The sequence below is a fragment of the Armigeres subalbatus genome, chromosome 2 (genome assembly GCF_024139115.2).
Source record: "Armigeres subalbatus isolate Guangzhou_Male chromosome 2, GZ_Asu_2, whole genome shotgun sequence".
Classification (NCBI taxonomy): domain Eukaryota; kingdom Metazoa; phylum Arthropoda; class Insecta; order Diptera; family Culicidae; genus Armigeres; species Armigeres subalbatus.
In genome coordinates, this window is record NC_085140.1 from 421,366,839 (window position 1) to 421,391,094 (window position 24,256).

At 38.4% G+C, this 24,256-nt stretch overlaps 1 protein-coding gene and 1 long non-coding RNA gene across 6 annotated transcripts in view; both read right to left on the minus strand.

Annotated features, from left to right (window-relative positions):
* Positions 1 to 12,155, minus strand: part of LOC134213448 (protein kinase C and casein kinase substrate in neurons protein 1) — a 102,322-nt gene extending 90,167 nt beyond the window's left edge. The window contains exons 1-2 of one of the 5 annotated variants that reach the window (XM_062692508.1): positions 12,011 to 12,155; positions 9,232 to 9,428 (exon numbers count right to left, since the gene is read on the minus strand). The gene's annotated coding sequence lies outside the window, so the exon portion shown is untranslated. Of the gene's footprint in view, positions 1 to 9,231; positions 9,429 to 11,802 lie in introns of all 5 variants that reach the window. The other 4 variants (XM_062692511.1, XM_062692506.1, XM_062692507.1 and 1 more) reach the window with 4 other exon arrangements.
* Positions 12,156 to 12,846: 691 nt separating this feature from the next.
* On the minus strand, positions 12,847 to 14,028 carry LOC134217762 (uncharacterized). Its single transcript, XR_009981155.1, has 2 exons — positions 13,684 to 14,028; positions 12,847 to 13,620 (listed from the first exon to the last, which is right to left on the minus strand). It is a non-coding gene; the product is annotated as an uncharacterized LOC134217762 (long non-coding RNA).
* Positions 14,029 to 24,256: the final 10,228 nt, after the last annotated feature.

Here is a 24,256-nt window from a genome sequence, read left to right on the forward strand (position 1 = left end):
AAAGGACAATGTTGAAGATGCATCATCTATCCGTTCAGAATATTGCAACCCTACATGAATGTAAACACGCGCTATGGTTCAGGTTGAATTGCGTATAGATGCGTTCTGTAAATTTAAGACCCCAAGTCTTTCCATTGACCTGAAAGCTTACATGTCTTTGAAACTCTGAACTTATGGGCCAAACACAATTGATACGTTTGCGTGCGTTTTGACAGTTTTCCCATGGAGAAACTGTCAAAACGCACGCAAACGTATCAATTGTGTTTAGCCCATTAATATCAGAAGACCAGAAAAGCTTGGAATCTTTGCCTAATGGTAATGACTGATGCGTTCTCTTCGACTCCCTCGACTGACTTTGAAGTTCTCTTTGATCATGTGACCCCACTAACTTTAACAATATGCATTTTCTGATATTCTCTTTTTATGGGTACTCGGTTTCATGGAACAGAATCCCGTAAACCGCAGGGACAAAACTGTTCTTGCCCTAAATGATTTCACACTCGTTAATAGTTTTCCTTCTTCTTCTTTGGCATTACATCCACCACTGGGACATTGCCGCCTCGCAGCTTAGTGTTCATTAAGCATTTCCACACTTATTATCTGCGAGGTTTCTAAGCCAAGTTACCAATTCTGCATTCGTATATCATGAGGCTAACACGATGATACTTTTATGCCCAGGGAAGTCGAGACAATTTCCAATCCGAAAATTGTCTAGACTGGCACCGGGAATCAAACCCAGCCACCCTCAGCATGGTCTTGCTTTGTAGCATTGCTTTGACATAGAAACAATTTATCCTCATAAATAAATCAGGGCCGGAGACGAGCCAGCCTAGGGCAGAAAGTCTCTTTAATAAAGACAAAAAAAATCAGGTTTACTAGAAAATAATTTACAATGATGTGGAAATGCTAATATCATCTTCCAAACTTGGACGTACATATTCATGATAGCATTAGAGGCGAAAGTATAGAATTGATAGTTCCGTTAGGATACGGCAGGCATGAATTGGTCGACGGTCGACGGCATGTTATTGGTCGACGGTACAGCAGCAGTGCCTTTCTCTGCTTTGTTCTCTCCGAGGCAGCCAAGTTGGTTGCGATGAGACGGACGCAATGAGAAATCAGAACTGTGCAATAAAAATCCTATTCGACTAAATGCTGATGTCATATTAGAAATTTGGAGACAGTACTCGTCGATAGCAAATCCTTCCGCACGCGATGGCATATGAGCAAGTCAAACCACCTTCCTTTTGCCAGTGGAGATATATCAGCTTCCACACTGATATTCTTCCCTCCCCCTTCATACGGGAGCTTGGCAGAAGGAAGGTCGTGCGATATATGCCATCACAAATATTGCCCTCCGCTCGCTTTCAAATCGACTTCTATAAAAACATTCTTCATGCCTGCCGTATCCTAACGGAACTATCAATTCTATACTTTCGCCTCTAATGCTATCATGAACATGTACGTCCAAGTTTGGAAGATGATATTAGCATTTCCATATCATTGTAAATCGTTTAACTTCACGTAGAAGTAACACACACGAAATCATTAATTTAGAGAAAATAATTTGTTTTATCTTATAATTCCGAAATCTACAGAATATTTAATTTTTTGTATTTTGCGACAATTTATGTGACAAACCTTTACGGTGGCGAAATATAGTTCTTCTGCCCTATCAGGTCGAATTGCGCATCTGTAAGTTAGAGCCAAGGGACCGATTTGCGATTAGGACGAAACTTATTTGGTAAGCTAACATTGTTTCGTGGCTTCCGTAAAATGCAAGTGTTTTTCTTCAAAACTAATTCCCTTACCAGATAGAGGAATGCTTTATTCTGTCGGATCCATACTGTGTCTTTCTCAGGAAATACTTGCTTTAGCAGGAAATCGCCTTCCAGAATCAGTTACGCTCAAATCGTAAATAAGTCCCAAAGTGTTTGGAATAGAGTATGTAGTATTTAAACGTTTTATAGGTGCGATATTAAGGTCAATATAGATATTTAAAAACAATTATGTCTCCCCCTCCCTCATTTTTTTTTTTTGGCCAAAAATAATATTTTGAGACAATTTCCATAGGTATTAAAGATTCATGGCATTCTGAAGGATCAACAAAAATTGTGTTGATTTGTCAGACACTGGGTAACGCAAAAATCTTAGGAATCCGTAGCATTTGAAGCAATTATCTGACTCGGAAGGATCGCCTGCGACATCCGAAGATTGTAATAGAAAATGTTACGGTTTTTAACCAAAGACTGAATACTTACATAAGACGACGGATAATACACAGTAGACCAGTGAAGATGTTTTGCTTATTCCTGAGGCATACACTGCTTCAAGTGATCTGAATTCAAATGTTGAAAATTGAAAAAAAAATCCCATCCCCTATTTTATCATCCCAAAATTCACCAGGGAGTGATTATAACGGGATATTACTGTAATGTATAAGGTGCCCCAGATTGGTTCAGGAAAGATACTACATAACGTTATTGTTATGGATCCTGTACACCTCCGGTGGTGCAAAGGGCCGACTTGAAAGATCTCCATCCTGAGCGTTGCCCGGCTATCGCTTTAACCTGTTGCCAGGTTAGGTTTCGGTTGACTTCTTTTATTTCTTTATTGAGGCTTCGCCGCCATGAGCCTCTGGGTCTGCCTCTGCTGCGATGTCCCGCTGGGTTCCAGTCTAATGCTTGTTTACAGATTTCGTTTCCGCCCCTACGTAGAGTGTGGCCGACCCAGCCCCACTTCCGATCCCGAATTTCTGTTGCTATCGGCCTCTGGTGACAACGACGATGGAGCTCGTTGTTTGAGATCCAGTTGTGAGGCCACCAGGCCCGAATTATATACCGCAGGCATCTGTTAATGAACACCTGCAGCAGTTGAGTGTTCTCCACTGATACACACCATGTTTCGCTAGCGTATAACAGCACAGATTTCACATTAGAGTTGAAAATTCGTATTTTGGTGCGTTCACTTATCTGCCTGTTTTTTTTTAGTTCGGTGCGTGTTGGCTCTTGTTTCGGACGGCAGAACGATCGCACGATTTGCCGAAATTTTGTGTTTTGCATTGCGCGGCTGGTAATAAAGTTAATTAGTTCAGTGCGAGTTGGCTCTTGTTTCGGACGGTAGAACAATCGCGCGATTTGCCGAAATTTTGTATTTGCATTGCGCGGCCGGTAATAAAGTTAATTAGTTCAGTGCGTGTTGGCTCTTGTTTCGGAAATTTTGTGTTTTGTTTTTCCTTATGACGGTTCGTAAGTAAATTGATGAATATATTTCTCGCGTGATTTTTGAAAACGTCGTAAGTCCAAATGAGAGACTCTCTTTCATCACGCTCTCGTTTACTAATATCTAGGCTAGTTTAAAATTTGTTGCCATATTTTCACCTCAGCACACTAGACAAAGCTATTTTCTTCAGATCGGTACTGGAAAATCCAATGTAAATGTTAGTATGGCTTTGTAATAATCGATAGAGAAAGTAAACAAAGAGAGCCTCTCTTTTGGACTTACGACGTTTTCAAAAATCACGCGAGATTTTATTATTTTTACAGCATATACTGTTATTGACAAACGCTCTATATTGTCGAATAGAGCTCCCTATTATTCACCTTTCCCACTAACACAAATTTTCCTTCCCGAGACATCTATGAAGGTAGTATGGTTTCCCTGCATCTTCACTAGTAGATGTTGAACTAACATTCCTTCCCTTCCTTCCGTGATTGTAAGGACGTGGCCAGGTATACAACTGCTACTGTATAGGAAAAGGTACTAATCCCAAGTACCAATTTGCGACAATATACAGTAGATTGCTCAATTGAGCATTGTATCCAGCTTTTTACGCTAGCTATAAATTTGCAAGGGGTGAATCGATTTTGACACTTACTGTGGACAGAATACTTTAATTTTATCTCAGTAGCCATGAATCAACAATCTATTGATATATTTGGTTGTCATATTTTTTCGCTTGGAAATGTTTTGAAATCACAAGTGCAAGTTTTCCAGGATTTTAGTTTAGTTTTTAATGTAAAAAGACATCTAACTTGTGATTTATTTTCAGCATTCAAGCAAGAGAAACTTAGGCTCAGTTTCCAAAGAGTTAATTAATTTGGAATTGAGTACAGAACGTTTTATGTAGCGTAATACATATAGCCGAAAAATTCTCAGCCCTTACCACAAAAAGAAGTTGCCGCCGGCATTTAATTCCAATACCAAGCATTTAATCCACATTTCTCAACCAAATGATCATCCATTAAAAAATATATGTACATTATTTTCTACCTCTTAGGTTTTAAATTTGGTTCAAAGGTTAAGCACTACGGGATGGTGAATAAAATGTCCATAACTATGTTTATTTCTCTAAAAATAGAGTAAACTGAATAATTCTGCTCGAAGAAAAAGTTCAAATATGTGTCATTTGGTAACGTTCTTGATATTTTAGAAATATTATCTCAAACTGGTTCTATAATGAAGCGAAATTAACGTCGTTCTTTGTTCAGAACATGAATCCATTCTAACCTTAAATAACTGAACAAAATAGTTCGAGCCTTTTTTACTCCTTTATCACAATGCTTTCACTTATCACCATCAACATGACACGTCAGCAATGACAACCTGAAGGAACCTGAGGAAAATTTGGCCGAGACAACCGGTCAATCCTAGCTCAGGAAAAATACCGATGAACAGTACAACTTATTTTAATTTTCCATAGAATTGCAAATCCTCTTCTTTCTCATACGAATCAGATTTCCATATACTGCAGTATTATTTTGTTTTGCATCAAAACATCTGAGAATTCAACTGATCCTCCGAGCAGAATTATCTATGCCATAGCCGGTCGACATCTATTGAGAACTGAAATTAATAAGAAATTAGTAATTATGTATCTGAATAGATTGATATGTTGATAAATTAATGTTAGCTATATGGAATCAGCATCAATTGTAAACTTTTGACGTTTCTGTGAATAAACATTTTTTTTCCAAAATAGCAGAGCACACTTTGACCCAATTATAAAAATTATGGTGGACAACGCAAACGTCAAAGGGGGTGATTCAGAATTTATAGCATTAGCTGCGTAAAAAGCTGGATAGCCACCCACGATTTGTACAATCACATATGCTATGCTATGCTATGCTATGCTATGTTCACTTATCTGCCTGTTTTTTCCAGATATTTTATAAACTCGCAAAGGCAGCCCTTGCTTTCTTGATCCGTGCGCCTATGTCGATCTTGGTGCCGCCGTCTGACGCCATTTGGCTACCAAGATATTGGAAGCTTTCAACATTCTCCACTGGTTGCCCGGCTACTGTGAAACTGGAAGGAGTCACCGTGTTTACATCCAACGATTTGGTTTTGTTGACGTTGATGACTAAACCTGCCGAAGAGGAGCGCTCGGCAAGGTAGTTGAGCTTACTCTGCATATCAGAGCGCCGTTGCGCGAGGAGTGCAACATCATCCGCCAATTCAAAGTCATTTAGGTGCTCCATGGTTATAGACTGCCATAACAGCCCGCGGTATGGTTCACATCGCGGTATGGTTCGCATCTACCAGAATCTCGTTATCGCATACAGTCAGGTCACCCTTTTTGGGCACCTTCACTAAGATACCTTGCATCCAGTCGACCGGGAAAGTTGCGGTTCCCCAGATATTACGAAATAAACGATGCAGCAGTTGAGCAGATGTCATGGGGTCAACTTAGAGCATCTCGGCTGATATGCGGTCGACCCCTGGGGATGGCTGTTTAAATCTCTAGCAGTGATGGAGTTTCGTTATTGACGCGTGTTATACGTCGGATCCTAGGCAGATGATGCCGAGGTGGTGATGGCCTGGCTGGCACTTGAAAAAGTTGTTCGAAGTGCTCGAACCAGCGTTTCAGCTGGTCAGTTGGGTCGGTCAATAACTGATCATTCGCGCCTTTCACAGGCATCGTTGCATTCATCTTCGCCCCGCTTAAGCGTCGTGAGATATCGTAGAGGAGGCGAATGTCCCCGGTTGCACGCTTAAAGTCATTCACACAATTTTGTGTTTCGATCACACAAAACGGGCCTAGTCTGGAACAACACATTTTATGAATAACTGCCATGTTACTCATTTTAGTGTAATTGACGGTTAACGATTTCCGATGAGTTCATTTCACACAGTGAGAGAGCAGTCGGAAAACGGACCTAACCTCAATTATATTTTTTCATGTAAATTGAAAATTATCGCAACATTTTTATACTATTTCAGAGGAGTCCCCATTTGTTTCGATATGACCAAACTAAAGTGTGATGCTTATAGTCGCACATTTCAGTTGTATCGTATCGAAACATGACGAAAATCCTCAGAAAAAGTAATTTTCGTTGCGATGCATGCCGGGCGCAACCGCCATCATGGCGATCAAAATGGACTTGACAGTTCGAAGCAAAGTTTCTTACACATATTAAAAGAATAAAAGACATTACACAGCGACTGTGCATGTCTTACACATAATTTTCACACAGATTGCTATTCTCTCGTGTCATCATCGTCATGTGTGAAAATTATTCATGCGATGTGTAATTTACTTTAAGCGTGTGCGGCAGCTCTCTCTCCTTCGTCGGCCAGAGAGTCTGTCCACGCTCGCTTGTCCCGTCGACATGAGCGTTTTACTTCCTTCTCAAGAGCCGCGTATCATTGACGGGCTAAGACTTTGGCTCCTCTGGTTTTCGATCGCTCTACCGCAGCTTTGGCTTCTCTTCGCTCCTCTATCTTTCTCCAGGTCTCATCGGTGATCCATTGTTTTCTCTGGGTGCGTAGTTCGCCCAGATTGTTCTCGCTGGTGGCGATGATGGCATTCTTGATGGCGGTCCATTGGTCTTCCACGCTGCCACCTTCCGGAATATCTGCAGCACGCGTCTCCAGTTCTTCAACGAAGGACCGTTTCACCGTGGCATCTTCCAGTCGGCGTGTGTTGAATCGTCGTCCAACTCTTTCCTCCTGCCGACGAATCCGCGCAATGCGCAGGCGTATTTCGCCGATGATAACAGTGATAACAAATTAATCTCAAGTTCTTTGGTTGATGATTCATATTACAACTTTAGGTAAAACATTCCCCCGGGGACTACATATACATCCTTATTCTTGTCAATCCATCGATGGATTTTTTTTTCTTACAGGCATTGTTAAGAACAAACATTTTATTCAACATTCAAACAACGCGCACAACCATTCTTTGGTTTATTCCATGAGAGATTGTAATTATTTTATGATTCAAATGCTCGACGGACACTTCTTGAAGCTGAGGAGCTCAATAATAGAAGGTGTGAAGGAAATCGACTGTAGATATGAATCGAGTGTTAGAACGTGTAATGCAGGTATTCCACGAGAGATTGTAATCAAGGATGTTATCGATCATTTAGTGATTTGCGTTTAATCATTTAGCAGTTTGATAAGAAAATTATTTTGAGCTTTTTAGTGGAATGTTTTCACCTGTCATAAGACGAGTTTGAACAATCCCATTGAATTCCACCACTTAATTGTATCCTGACAGATACGTATTTCGACCTCAACAGTAAGGCCGTCTTCAGTGTCTTGTACTTGACTCGACTTGTCGAGTCGAGACAAGTCGAGTCAAGTACAAGACACTGAAGACGGCCTTACTGTTGAGGTCGAAATACGTATCTGTCAGGATACAATTAAGTGGTGGAATTCAATGGGATTGTTCAAACTCGTCTTATGACAGGTGATTTAGCAGTTTGTCAATAAATCATTCCAGAAGCTGAATTTCAAAATGTGTTGTATCTTGTATGGTGGACTTCTAGTGCGAAAGTTTTTCCACAACTCTGCCTAATGGTTCGTTGTTTGAATTCCACTAGTAACGGAGTTACAGCTATAGTTTCAGTAACTTAGATTAAATGATAACAAAATTTTCATTTAGTTAAAGTTACTGCAACTAGTGCTATAACTCCATTATTATTTGAGTTCTAACAACGAACCATTCTTCTGGAATGAGTTATTGACAAACTACTAAGTGATCGAACGCAAATTACTAAATGATCGATAACATCCTTGATTGTAATTATTTTATGATTCTGTAGACGAAACGTTGTGCACGTCTTTGTTTTTTTTTTGTTTAGGCCGAGTTTTGACTGGTGCAAATCGGCTCACGGATGGATAGGACAGAATGCGCTTACAACTTTCATTCGAGAGAGCATTTAAGCGTTAACAAGAATATCCTGATTCCAATTACTCTTCTTCTTCTTCTCATTGGCATTACATCCCCACACTGGGACAGAGCCACCTTGCAGCTTCTAAGCCAGGTTACCATTTTGCATTCGTATATCATGAGGCTAACACGATGATACTTGTATGCCCAGGAAAGTCGAGATAATTTCCAATCCGAAAATTGCCTAGACCGGCACCGGGAATCGAACCCAGCCACCCTCAGCATGGTCTTGCTTTGTAGCCGCGCGTTTTACCTCACAGCAAAGGAGGCCCTATTCCAATTACACAGGCAAATTAAATTTTCATTATTATTATTGTCATAAAATACTAATCCTTTGACATATAAGATCAAGGTTCGTGAAAGAATGGTTTCTAAAACATTAATATTGGTTGGAAGACCGACCTTTTGAATCTGTAAAACTCATGTTTTGTACATTGTTTTCGCAGAACAGAGTGGAATTGTGAAACCGACTAAAAATAGCTAATTCTGTGCAACAACCTCACAACGTGTGTTGGGGCACCACTCGCTCGCTATGCGCATATCTGTCCCATGCTTGCTGGTATTCCTATGTACATAGGGCAGTTATGCGTAAAACGGATGTATTTCATTGAACCAGAATGAACACTTCGCCGTATATTTCGATTATTTAAAAAGCGCACCCACGCATACTCAGCAGATTCGTGATGTAAATTATCAGCGTGTCGACGAAGAAAAATAACACAGTATAAAGTGGATGACAAATATTGATCGTTTTTTATCTCATAATATCAGTAAATTAGAAAAAAAGTTTATTTCATGCTGTCTAATCTTGTCCCACAATGCTCAATAAACCGGTCACATAATTCGTTTGTAGGAGCATATGCCTATTCAAATACATAATGCAACATGTAGGGTTCTGTTGGATAGCGTCAGGTACATGTATAGTAGGACTACCAAAACCAAGTTCAAGGTTACAACAACGTGACCAGAATAATGAAGATAGAGTTTCGTGTTTCGAATTCGGAGCGGTGCATTCTTAATATTAAATGAATATATGCTTCGGTGATTCTTACCTGTGCTTGAGTCGTATTGTTGAAGACGTTGACAGAAATCTCTACAATCCAACAAAATAAACTGAATAGCTATGTAAACAGTAAAACGAACCTCACTTTTAATTTATGCAGCGATTCTATATCCAAATATTTTCACTTTAGTTGTTGACCGATGTTCGTCACTGAGGTTCTAAAATCATCATTCGAAAAACTGCGCACTATCAAATAAAAACAATATCACATTTACAGAACGATACATTTCAATTGATATCACACTTCACAATATTTAGCTTCCGAAACTCTCAAGATTCTGTTTATTTCCACAATACAGAACGTCAAAATGGAAGACGTCTCAACAGCGGAATTGTATTCGCTATCATTCCCGTTTTCCGTGATTTCAAGTTTTCGACGGTGATTTTCGTGGTTAACACTGCCGTTGTGGTGATGATGATTATGACCTAGCAGCAGCAGCAGCAACGACACCGCCAAGCAAAATGGTAAAGTGCTCTTCTCGCACACATATTCAACGGCAGCGAACGGAATTCTGCGACCACGACGACAAAAAATTATTGCTGTTTTATTTTTCCTCCGATGACACTAACTGGGGAGCCGACTCGCTGCTGCTAGCAAGACTTTCCAAATGGAATGGGTATACACAGTCTTGCTAAGGATCAAACGATGTCCTCTATAACTCGAATAATACTAGAAATATTTCCTAGCTTAATGTTCCATATTCATCGCACGATACAGATGAAAATAAAAGCCTTCAATTTTAAAACAAACTTTTAAATGAACTCAAATAATTATTACTTTGATATTTGTTAACACTTTCAAGAAAAGAATCCATAATCTGGTACATGATCCACAGAAGATATTCAATAGCAATCTACATAGACAAAAGGCGGTACAAATACCATTTCCAATGTGTCCAATTTCCGTACATTCAGAAATATATAAAAGAAGTTAATTAAGTATTTTACTGCAATTAAACATATTTAGCTTATTTTGTTGACGTGACTTTCAAGATAAATTTCGAAAATAAATCATTGCATACTTAAAGTATAAAATTTTACGGATGCCGTGGGTCTACAGGATCGCTAGAAAATTAACTTACAATTGTACAAGTACAACTTTTCCACAACCCATTGTTTTTGTTTTTTTTTAATATTAAAAGGCTTCAAAAAGTATGGGTTCTATATGCCGGTGACAAGCGCGGTGTCATCATCATCAATAGACATAGCCCGCTGTCATAATTGAAACGCAGTATGAAGAAAATATATAGCCCGGGACATCCTGGCTACGATCTGGCGATGAACTAAACAATAGGATGTCAATAGCCTGACCCATACTTTTTAAAGCCTCTAATTATTTAAAAAAATATAAAACGAAGAATATGAAAAAGTGATGCAATGAAAGCCTGCTTGGTGCCTTTTCTTTAAAGTTTAAAAAATAGACGTGCTAAGAATATGGCTTTTGTGGAAAAGTTGTACTTGCACAATTGTAAGTTAATAATGGTTTTGACAGAAGAGATCTGTTCTACCAAATTTAGAAGAAATTTTATTTTTGATTGAATTTTTATATTTTTAAACCGACGATTTAGCTGTTGGATTCTCAGCGGAAACTTTACTGACATCGACAAAATAATTTAAGGTGTGATGAACCTTTTCTGAAAAGTATTCAGAATTCTTATTATCTGTCTATAATAAAAACAGCTAAGGAATGCTACCAATCCATTTAATGCAGTATTAATCACATTATCATTTTTACTCAAAAATTTGTAAATAAAAAACTTTGGAGATTGGTATAGTTATTAATTCAAGCACTATGGTGAAATATGGAATTTTACTTTGCTTGAAGCACGTTGATCACATCACAACCCCTTTAGCGTTTTTATTGTTTACTGTTTAATACATCTAGACTCTCAGATCTAGACGACTAAGGTCCTAATGATGTTTATTCTAATAAAAGTCAGGTTAATAAAAAATCCTTAATTATTATTGAACATGGTAGAATAAGCCCACGTAAAATTTCGATGAATCGTCTGTCGAGTCGAGTAAAATAAACATTCAAAACCTGGTGCAACTTATACTACAAGAACTAATTCAAAGAATTATAATTATTCACGTCTTATAACCCTATAATGCGTTGACGGAAATTATAAATTCTATGCCATATTAAAATGTAGATATTATTATACCGCTCTCCAAGTCCAGACAGTTGAGCCAAGTTTGTGTGGTTTCACATGGAAGGTACCCCACATTACTGGCGCTGCTGGTCAAGTACGTAGTTTGCTGACTGGTTGCTACTGCTGCCGGGGAATGTTTGCTTGAGATAAAATGCGTTTTATGTAATCGATCGCGAATTTTCTTTTTGGTCTATTTTGGAAACTATCCGATCTACTGCATTCTTCACAGTTATACACTGAAAACAGAGGATCTGCTGTTTTTCCGTGGGCGTTTCCACGATTTTCCGACCAGAACTTTCTAATCCAATTTATGCAAAGTTCTCCATCGAAGAAAAGAGCTCGTTTTCCATACATTAATTACACAGATTAGCCAGTATGAAATCAATAAACAATTTTCTGAAACACACCCACTGTATTTTTAGAAATTATAGAACACACGTTGATAAAAAAATCTTCCAATCACCTTGCGAACGTCAATAATTTTTCACGTCAACTCGAAATCGCGTTCAACCACTGCCACCCTTCTTGTTCATCAAAATTCCTATGCACGCACACTTGTGAATCGTTCGCATTTAGTGTGTAACTATAATAGGAAAAACAGCAAGAAAACCATACAAAACACAACCCGGGTCGCGGATACGATTCACAAACGCGGAACCGAACACTTGCGTCGCGGTCAAGATACAGCTAATCACTGAGCGAACGAACGGGCACCGCTACTGTCTCGTCTGTCTAGTCATCAACCCGCATCCACTCACTGCATGCGAGGAGAACCGTTGGACGAACACGAGCGCTGCGGCGGCTGCGGCGCTGTTTTGCTCTGCTCGCAAAGTCAACACTCAAAACAAACGTCAACCCAAACCCACTGAACTGTATTTTTACGAACAGGGGGTATATTGATGCAAAAAATAATAGGGGTATTCACTAAACAGTGTAGGTTGCTGCGTATCTGATTATAGAAATGTTTCACGCACAGTCACAAGGGACATATTTCAAATCGCCTATGAAACATTTCTGTAAACAGATACGCAGCAACCTACGCTGTTCAGTGAATACCCCTAATGTGTTAATACCATATTCAGACTACAGGTTTTATTACTTAAAAGTGTATTTAGATCAGTATTGCGCATAAATCCCAAAATTTTATTCCCACACTGAGCTAAATCCCCATCTAAATTTTATGTGCAACGCACATATATTTTTGCAATCAAGCTTTGCAAATACTTTCTATTGGTTCCGCACATAAAACTGGAAATTATTTTGTGCTTTAAACTTTATGTGCAATGTGCGATACAAAATAAATGCATATCGAATGAAATTTAAATGACGTTTTCAATATATGTTATGTGCAGATGCAGATATAATTTAAAGGACTTTCATCTAAACCTAAATAGATTCTGTTTCCTGTTTTTGTTTTATAATTCGAAATAAAAATCATAATTTACATAAAAATTTTACATTTATCCATAATGTTATGCATTTATTCATGAATAGAACATATTTAATATTGGTAATTTACAAATTCGTCAGATAATAAATACGATATCTCTCACACATTCGCTACCAAGGGTAACGGTACAAGTTTTTCCAAGCCGGAAAATTCCGAAAAAGACTGCATATCCAGTTTGGAAGACAGCACATCCTGTGCGAGTTTTGTCGTCTTTTTGCGGGGTGTGCTGTGTTTTTGGAATTTTTCCGCTTGGAAAAACTTGTATAGTTCCACTTGTTCGCTCCCAAGTTCAGATACGAATCAAATCTCCGGGTTTGGTGTCAGCACTATTCACAAATGGTCAGCATTAAATCAAGATCTCCTACACTATCGGAAAAGTAACACGAAAGGAATGACATAAGCTTCTCCAAGTCGAAAATCGCGGAGAAGACGGCATATCCCGATCACATCCCGCAAAACGGTAGTATATCTTTCGAGCGAGTTTTGTCATCCCTTCGAGTGGGGTGCACCGTGTTCTTCGGGAAGTTCCGGATTGAGCATAAATATGTCATTCCCCTCATTTAATATAACATTTCTTCCAAAATGGTAACCAATTCTAGAGGCCGACTGAATTGATCGACGATTTTAGACGGCTGGCTTTGATGGCAACGTTGACAAATTCCCGCTAACACTGAGCTGCCGTATCGGATGCACAAATGATGGAAGCGCAAGAGTGCAATCAGTTTGCATGTCCGTTCGCTCTTCCGAAGCACGCGTCCATTGAAGAAATATGATGCTGGGAAAATGAAAATGAGAAGTCATGATTGAATATTATTAATAATGAATCTAATTCGCTTACCTCGTTCTGTCTTCTGATGAATCCTTTTTCCGAGCCGTCTGCAGGCAGCCATTTTGATATTTGGAAAAGAAAATCTTTTTATTGTGCACCTTTAAATTTTATGTGCCGTTAGTGATACTCATCAACTATGCGATGCTGCAAATAAAATTTATTGTCAATGTAAATAAATCGTACGTGTATGACTTTTATATTGTGTCTGTTCAGCTATTAAATATCAATGATTACAAATAAAAATCAAATGTTGCACATAGAATGGAGCTAGAGCCCGTCGTAACTTTTCTATATGATTAACGCACATAAAATATAATGGAGATTTGAGCTCAGTGCACCTTTAGGTTTCCGCGCCGAGCACTCAGCGCCAGACTCGGCGACAAGGGGAAAGTTGTAGAGTTGGTAACCCTGATTTTTGACAATTAATGTCGATTGTTTGTGTGAGTGCACCGATGTCAAAAAATGGAGCTTTCAGCTGATTTTTCTATTGTCAAATGCAAGTTTTGACAGTATTATTTATGTATGAGTGAAAAACATGTACAAAAGGTCTATCGGGGAAGCAGTCGCTGAAGACAAATGTCATTGTATTCAACGACGAAACGAAAAGTTTCAACGCAAAAAGCAATATAATGTTTTTGTTTTTATTTCGTTTAATTCATGGTTTAAAAACATTAGACGTATTTACGTGCTATTTTTCGACACAAAATAGGTATACCAAAGGCTCGATAAATCTCAACTAAAAAAAATCAGAAGGGTTATGTACAAGACACAACCGCCCAACGTAAACTACGTAAGGCAGTTTTGTTCATTGAGGATTGTAGTGCCATCATGCATTAATATTTTTAGAAAATTCATTTGATTACTTATGTCACTGGTTTCGAACAAAACTAACGTATCTTAAGATATGAAAATTGTTGGATACGACAATTGTTTAAAAAATTTACTATTCCGTGTATAGTAGAAAATCGAAAACTTGTTTTCAATAAAATGAAATATCTGCAGTTATCAGACGTCGCAACTCATTTCTGATTAGTGCGCATGATAGTACATCCATGCGTGCATGATGCGCACTACTAATGAAATATTTCAAATTGTCGCGACTCGCCGCGCAGCGCGAGTGCTCAATCGCGCGGTCCGGTTTGGTGGCGGCCCGACAATATGAAAACCCAAATTTAGTCCTCAGTGGTAATGATGCCTTTCTTGGATCCGAATTGCCTACATTTGGGTTTTGAAGCATTTGATGAAATATTTCAATAGAAGAAGCCCTAGGGAAGCATGCTCTTTTCGGTTTCAACATTTATTATTCAGAAACATTCCAATCATAGGCATATCTTGTTTTTCGTGCATCACTAGAAATCATAAAATGTTAATCATGTACCAAAACCCAATTAATTTGGTTGTGGTGCGCGCGAGTAGTAAACGTTGCGGACGGGAAAAGATAGTGTGTGTGTTATTACATTCTAACTCCTACTGTCTGGCAGTGTCACCAGTGTTGGTAAAATCTCAAAATCTCAAATCTCATCGGCGATTCAAACCATGCGTGAGTCAAATCCCATCAGAATCATGTCCGAGAGATTTGCTCATGATTTGAATCGCAATTTGCAGCATTGCATGATATTTACGTGTTCTTCATTGTTGAATGCATTGATTTAACTATTTTTCGTCTAAAACAATTACTAATAATTATATATAAACAAAACATACGCCTCGATTACGTTTTGACGCTTTTTAGAACGAAATCTTTTTTCGATGAGCGAGCGAAGCGATGCGATTCTGGCCGAGAAACTCAAGCGCGATGCAGAATCGCAGGCGAGTTAGCTCGTGCATGAAACCTCGATGATTCAGATTTGAGTATGATTCTACCAACACTGAGTGTCATGTCATGTGTCATGTCAAACATTTTATTAATATCATTGCAAGACTTTTGAATCAGGGAGCAAGAAGGTGATAGCTCTATTGTATATCATATAGCCCGTTTTAAGAACGTATGCGTTCCGAAGCTTTTGTCGTGTACAATAAGTACCGCATTATTGCACCCACGTATTATAAAAATATCTTAAGTGCATTCACACTTCTTGAATCAAAGTTAAATCCTTCTGATTCAGGCGCGCATTTAATTGGACAAAATATTATTAGGCCGATATAAATATTTTGTTTTAATATGCCCCCCCCCCCCCCCCCCCCTTTCGAATTGTTTTGCTCAAAAATAACAACTTGAGGGACAACAAAAAAAATTTCCGGTAAATTTTGAAAACTTTCAAAACATTCTTCAACAAATCCGAGGAGTTTTTTTTAATTTTTTTTCATTTTGCAAACCACCACAGAAACATATCTTCTCTTCCAAAACCTCCACACGCCAGATTTGTTTCCATTTGCTTGATCTCGAGTTATGATGAAATTGGTGTTTCATTTGTATAAGTGCCAGGGTTCAAAAAGGAGAGGGGTCTCTAAGACTGTGAACCATTCCACCGCCCGAATAAAAAAGTCCAATAGAATTACAATAGAAATTGTTGTAACAATACGATAAATTTAATTGTAATTACAATAAACTCTATTGTTGCTTACAATAGAATAACAATTAAGAATATTGTTTTCCACCACAAATCCTATTGTAAATGGCTGTTTTACAATAGAAAATAGGGGTTGTTAGTTACCGAAACAATAAAAAAATCGTTTTTTTCTCGAACAATTTTTTGCTATTACAATAGAATTTATTGTAATTCTATTGTCAACATTTTTCTGTCAATAGATTGTATTGTTCGTTCATTGGAACAACAATAAGGCAATTTAATTGGTACAATAGACGAACAATAGAATTGATTGTTCATCAATAAAATGTATTGTCATTTTATGATATTTTAATGTAATTCTATTGTATTTTCTATTCGGGCGATTCGTTTAACTTTTAGTTAAAATTTGACACTTCGATGGTTATTTTCCCATCGTGGTTAAAATTTAACTCCGTAGCCGACCCATTTGAGTTTCGACATATTGATAGTTATTCGGAACGAAATGGATTCGGCGCCAATTTTCTCGGGAACAAAGTTTAACTATTGAACTGTCAAATCTAACCATGCTCCGGAGCAGGGTTATTTTCAACCACGGCGAAATAACCATCGAACTGTCAAACTTTAACTAAAAGTTAAATGAATCAGTGGAATGGTTCACAGCCTAACCATCTTAAGAACTTTCCCCGGCCCAAAAACCTCTGCATTCAAATTTTCATGCCGCTCGATTCAGTAGAAGAAGAAGAAGATTACCCCCTCCCCCTTGACTTTGCGGAGACCATAATCTTATATATAAAAATGAAATGGTCTGTGTTCGTATCCGCATAACTCGAAAACGGCTGGATGGATTTTTTTCATTTCTTCAGCAGAAACATTCGTTATAGTTTCCGACGGGTTTATATGATATTTGATAATGCGAAAATTTCAAGTAAAGTTGAGCAAATCGTGAAAAACTAAAATTAAGAATCGTATGGAAATTTCTCATGGGCAGTTCACAACGCGCATTTTCGCCTACTATGCAGGACAACGTCTGCTGGGTCGACTAGTCTTCTATATAATAAAAATGAAATGGTCTGTGTTCGTATCCGCATAACTCGAAAACGGCTGGATGGATTTTATTCATTCCTTCAGCAGTTACATTCGTTGTAGTTTCCGACGGGTTTATATGATATTTTCTCATGCGCAAATCATTAGTAAAGCTGTTTAAATCGTGAAAAACTAAAATTAAGATTCGTATGGAAATTTCCCATGGGCAGTTCACAGCGAGCATTTCCACCTACTATGCAGGACAACGTCTGCCGGGTCGACTAGTTTTTAATAAATACTAGTCGACCCGGCAGACGTTGTCCTGCATAGTAGGCGAGAATGTGCGTTCCGAACTGCCCATGCAAAGTTCGCATACAAATCACAATTTTAGTTTTCCACGATTTGCTCAACTTCACTCGTAATTTTCGCATTAGGAAATATCATATAAACCCGTCGGAAACTATAACGAATGTTTCTGCTGAAGAAATGAAAAAAATCCATCCAGCCGTTTTCGAGTTATGCGGATACGAACACAGACCATTTCATTTTTATATATAAGATGTGTAACGGCCTTATTAGTTTTCAGTTTGCAAAAAAAATGCATTTTCCAAAGTCGTTTTTTAATATAAATTGATTGCATTACTAGCAAGAGCATTGGCATTGATAACAATTGATCGTCTCATGCCTGCACAAACATGCCCCTATCTGGATCACTTTTTATACACCATGCACTACATTACGTATTTTTGTTACATTTGTTTCGACCGCGGTCACTGGTCCGGCTCCATTGTTCTACTTTTTGTGCGAAACACCGCACAAAAAGGAGAGTCCAAAAGCCAACCGCACTGAACGGCGACGGCCGAAACGAGACTCTTGCGGACAAGAAAAGAGGGTGCTGCCAAAATGATCCGATACCCTATTTTAATATTCATTTCCCAAAGTTTCAATATAATTGATAAATTGGTAGAGAATTTCCGAATCGATTGATATATAAATCTCAAAAATCCATCGGAAGATAAAGGCGCTATTAAAGTTCAAAATCTTACATGATTTCGTGACGGTCTCGAATTTGGAAATTTTCATTTGTCACCCTGTATCCGAGTCTTCCCCTTAGACGTAGTTTACGTCAAAAGTTTTCGTCAGGAAAAGTTAATGCCGATAATTAGCATTAGTGCTGTCCAATGAGCAGCTCGAAGTAGCTCGAAGTTGTTCCCGTCCTGCTTGTTCTTTTGACGTAGGACTACGTCTGTGTTTTCTATATTGGGGTACACTTTACGATTGCGAAAATCGGGGACCGTCACGAAAATATGATAGACTTTAAACTTTGGAAATACTGATTTTCAACTATTTATTATCGATAATTGATAAAAAGTTTAGAAATAGGTAAACTAACCAATCACGTACATGCATCACTAGCACAGACATCAAAAATCAATCACTTGCGGGTTTGGATCTAATCCTCAGTTTGAACAAGATTTCACGCATAGCAGACGCATCAAAGCGATTGCAGCGGAGCGGACACAGCATCATGGAGGCGCTAATAACATTTTCAAAGAAAATCCATCGCATTGGTGGTGGTGCTCGATGTGTTGCTGCAGATCATTCAACCTCAACGAACCAGAATTTCATATGAAGAAAAGGTTGACCATAAAAATAGCACTGTGGCGATCCCGCACCAAATTATCAAAATTTATTACAAATTGTGGTGTCAGTTAGTTGGAAAGGAACATTGGGAATAGAAAATTGGTTCTTCTCAGGACCAACATTTTATAAAAAGAAAGAGTTAATTGCGAAAAATGGACTGTTTCGGTGGCATCGGGTTTGGCGTGGTAGTTTGGTTGCTGTTAGTGATCCCATCCATTAAAATTCACTACATCATCTCCCTCCGACGCGCTATCAAATTCGCTATTTACGATTGAGTTTTGAACTTTGAAGAAAGTTTATTTCGGATCAACTTCTTTTGTATAAAATCCATGAAAACTATCTACCTACAGCAACTACCCATTATTGAACGTCGCTTGGACAGACATCATCTCCCTCCGACGCGCTACCAAATTCGCTATTTACGATTGATCTCATACCCAAATTCAGAATCTTTCGAGAAAGTTTCATTGGATTCTTAGAATTTCATAATTCTCCGAACGGTCCGTTGTCTGTGGAAACCCGATCGAACTGGCTCGCGCGCGCGGAAAAGCAGCTTTCTTATATCTAATAAAGTAATCCCATTAGCCCCGCCCCTTCATTAATCGTTATGAGTGCACATTATATTTACACTATATCAGCTCACAAAGGGGCGGGGCTTACGGGTTTAATTTATTAAATTCAAGAAAGCTGCTGTTCGGCGCGCGCGAGCCATTTTGATCGAGATTCCACAGAAGGCGGTTCGACATCCGATGCAGCGAAGTGGGTGGCAGTGTGGCAATGCTGCAAATTTACACAAGCGATTTGATGCAGTTAGTGATTGGAATGGGAATTGGGAAAAGAAAATCGGTTCTTCTCAGGACCAACATTTTAAGAAAAGGAAGAGTTAATTGCGAAAATGGACTGTTTCGGTGGCATCGGGTTTGGCGTGGTAGTTTGGTTGCTGTTAGTGATCCCATTCATTAAAATTCACTACATCATCTCCCTCCGACGCGCTATCAAATTCGCTATTTACGATTGATCTCATAACCAAATTCAAAATCTTTCGAGAAAGTTTCATTGGGTTCTTAGAATTCATAATTCTCCGAACGGTCCGTTGTCTGTGGAAACCCGATCGAACTGGCTCGCGCGCGCTGAAAAGCAGCTTTCTTATATCTAATGAAGTAATCCCATTAGCCCCGCCCCTTCATTAATCGTTATGAGTGCACATTATATTTACACTATATCAGCTCACAAAGGGGCGGGGCTTACGGGTTTAATTTATTAAATCCAAGAAAGCTGCTGTTTCTTATTTTACATAGATTCGCCTATTTACAATATTCATTCGCGAATACGAAGGTAATGCCTCTACTCACTCTTATGGCAAAATCTCATTGCTATCTGTCAGACTGTGCGTGAAACATGGCCGCCAATCACCTCTTCTTGTTCCTCTTCCTCCACAGTAAAATCCCATAAGGAACTGTCAGACTGTGCGTGAAGAACAAAGACGTTTGATTTCTTGATTCTTGTAATTTTTTCAGCAGTAAGCGGTGAGCACGCATGTTAGCAAAAAGAAGCGACAAAATTGCTTTTCCGCGAGCGGTAATGGCCGCCAGCTAGTTATTCGGCCAAAACAGCCTTTTGACCAGGGATGCCAGATTTGAAGACATGTCTTCAATTTGAAGACATTTGAATCTCTCTGAAGACATTTGTTTCATGAAGACATTTTGAAGACTTTTCAAAATATTTGAAGACTTATCTTTCTATTTGAAGGTACTTGAAGACAATCAATAAGCTAATGATGAACTTAATTTTAAAATTTTAAAATCACTTAAATAAAGGAGAAAAAAAACAATAAATAAGCCAGTGAATAGAAAATATAATTTGATTACTAGCTTATAAATTCTGCGACTTCTATATGCAGAGAATATAAATATTACAAAAGTTATACATAATAAACTAATGTCCCGGGCTAAAAATCTCAAACGCCAAAACACATTTACACTAGCCGGTTGATAAGGTTGATAACTGCAACTTAAACGTCAAGCGTGTTTTTTTTAGTTGTGTGCTGGTTCAAAAATTTGCGATTGCAGCATTCGTTTAAATTTTCCTAGGTAGCGCTGGCATTTTCGACGTGTCTCTTAAAATGGTATTTCGATCATTGCATCAGAACGCAATAACCGATCTAATTTCTAAACGGAAAAAAAGACAGAATTCTACAATGACTTGATTAAATCTATTCAACTGTTGGGCTAGAACCATTTTTTTTAATTTCTTCATAATTCATCTGATCTTTTTGGCACAGAGAAACAGACGCCTCACTTAGAACAAAATGCAATCAAAATCATCGTCATGGAAGCATTGCCTTACAATGCTAAAACCACTGAGCGTGGCCAAGCCGCAACCAAATGGCGGTGGTGCGCAAAAGTCAAACACTAGCAAAATCCATCGAAGCGCCATTGGGGGCAGATTAACCACCTACAAAAAAAATATCAACCGGTAAAAAGGTGAACGATGGAGCGATGAGTAAGACGTCTGTTTCTCTGTGTAATCGGTATTTCCAGAATACCCGTCGAGAATTAGAATAGATTTTTAAGAACTCTTTGAATTTTCTGTGAGTTTTAGAAATAATTTTTAGTGCAAATTCGATTTAAAAAATAATTTCCCGTGAAATAAGGAGAATTTCCCATGAAAATTCTGGGGAATTTCTCGTAAAAAATTCTGGGGAATTTCTCGTAAAAAATCAAGAGAATTGAAATTGAAAATTCTTTTCAAATTATCTTGGAAATTTATAATAATTTCCGTACGGGCAAATAAAGGAATTACTCCAAAATTTAAACCGGAGATTCATCTCAATTTTCACAAGATTTTATCTAAGTTCTTGCGGGGAAATCGTCTGAACTCCCACAATGAATTATTTTTCATTTCCATAAGAAATTTGTATAAATTTTCGTGGTATGTACTCCGGATTTGTATTAGAAATTTTAGGGATGTCTCTTCGGATTTTCCATACACCACATTTTTACAGAAAGTACTAAATTTCAACAGGAAATTATTTTCAATTTTCTCAGTAAATTTTCTTTAGTTTCTTTTCTTTAGTATTCTTACGAATGTCGGCAAGAAATTGAGATTGTTCTGGTGTTGAATGGCTATTTTTCACAATTGCCACGGTAATTGATTTGATGATCAGAGAAATTTCATAAACAAATCCGCCAGAGTTTATTTAAAGACTCAGTATAAAGTTCAGGGGAAATTCGTTACACTTTCTTGATGAATTCTTCCTTGAATTACTTTGGTATGTGTTCTAGAAATATTTTTGGAAACTCTTCCAGATTTTTATCTGGGAATCCTTCTAAAAAACTCTGCAATAAAGCCCTATCTGGAATTCTTTGTGAAATTCATCCTGAAGTTCCTCCAGGAATTCGTCCGCAAATTCCTTCAGAGATTTTTCAGAAAATTTCCCCAGAAATTCGTTAAGAAATATTTCTAGGAGCTCCTCCATAAGTTCGTTCAGAAATTTCTCCGTAGGATCCTCGAAGAATTCCGTCGGAAATACCTCCAGTCGTTTCTCCAGTCGTTCCTACACAAATTGCTTCTTTCACGACTTCCTCCACCAGTTCTTCCAGAAATGTCTCTCGAAGCTACTGCAGGCATTCGTTCGGAAATTCTTCCAAAAATGATGATGATTCTCCAAGAATGTTGCCGAAAGATTCTCCAATAATACCTTTGAAATCATACTCCGGAATTTCTCTGTTATTTTCTCCAGGAATTCTTTCGGAAATTCCTGCAACAGTACCTCAGGAAGTTCCTCCAAAAAGTTGTGCATAAGCTCCTCCGGAAGTTTCTTCAAAAATTTCGTCAGGAGCTCCACTGCAAATCCTTTCAATAATTCCTTCAGAAATTCCTCAGAAAAATCCTTCACGAATTCTTTGGGAAAATCCTTCAGTAATTCATCCGGATCGGGGTCTCCTGAGCCGTGCGGTAAGACGCGCAGCTACAAAGCAAGACCATGCTGAGGGTGGCTGGGTTCGATTCCCCGTGCTGGTCTAGGCAATTTTCGGATTGGAAATTGTCTCGATTTTCCTGGGCATAAAAGTATCATCGTGCTAACCTCATGATATACGAATGCAAAAATGGTAACCTGGCTTAGAAACCTCGCAGTTAATAACTGTGGAAGTGCTTAATGAACACTAAGCTGCGAGGCGGCTCTGTCCCAGTGTGGGGATGTAATGCCAATAAGAAGAAGAAGAATCCCTCCAGAAAATTTCTCCGGAATTCCTCCTGAAAATTCTCCTGCAATTCCTCCGCAAGTTCCATGCTAATGGAACTAGCATATCACCCGGAAGTTCCTTTAGAAGTTTATCTGGAAGTTCCTTCAGAAAATCCTTTAGATGTTCCAACAGCAATTCCTCCGTACCTTTTAGAAATTTCTTTAGGAATTCTTCCGAAAAATCCATCATGAGTTTATCCTGAAGTTTCTTCACAAATTCTTCCAGAAATTTCTTCAGAAAATCTTGTGGAAGTTTCTCCAGGTATTTCACGGTAAATTCTTCCGAATCCAGGGAATTCTTAAAAAAGAAACTCAGAGCAACTTCACATGGAAATTCAGTTAAAAAAATCCGCCCTTACTTGTGAAAATTTGAAGGAATATTCTCTTGAATTCTAACAATTTGAGTGTGAAAAAAATAAATGCTCAAAAGCAAGGAGATGCTTGAAATAACAAATCTGTTGGATTTTGAAATTTCTCACTGATAATCGTAATTTTGATATTGAAGACATTTGAAGACATTTTTACTCGACTGTGAAGACATTTGAAAATATCCCCTGGCATCCCTGCTTTTGACAGCTGCTGCCGGGATGAGATGAGGGATGAGATAGAAATGTTGATGAACTTTCTTAATAACGGAAATACCAGCTTTCCTTCTCGCCGTTTACCGCCCAGCGATTTCTCGCAACTTTTCGTCGTCTCGGCTTGCTCTTCGATCTGATTAGTTTTGCAAAGATTTGCACCCCTGAGCTCCCGCAAAAGTTTGGAATCTTCTTCAGGATCGAACTGAGACTGGTAATGTTCTCCAAATTCTTTGGATCGATGAGTCAAGCTGTCTTAAGAATGGGATCATTCAAGAGTTTGATTGTTTGCTTCACCAGCTCCACATAGAAATTACATGCGAGGGAATAGAAAGTTACCTTCAGCGGTTAATCAAGAGGTCCTGCCAGATTATCTGCCGCTAGCCCTACGTAGGTCTTCATTTTCTCGTGAAGATGTTGTTCAAAGTTTTGTAAGCCATTTGTTTATGATATTTTAAAGAAATTCATCTTTCTAGATGTTGGAAAGGATAATCAGATAAAGCGATTTAATTTCACTGTACATGTTCGTATACTCAGGGCTTTCCGATTGGAAAATACGATTGACTTTATTAACAAGCAGT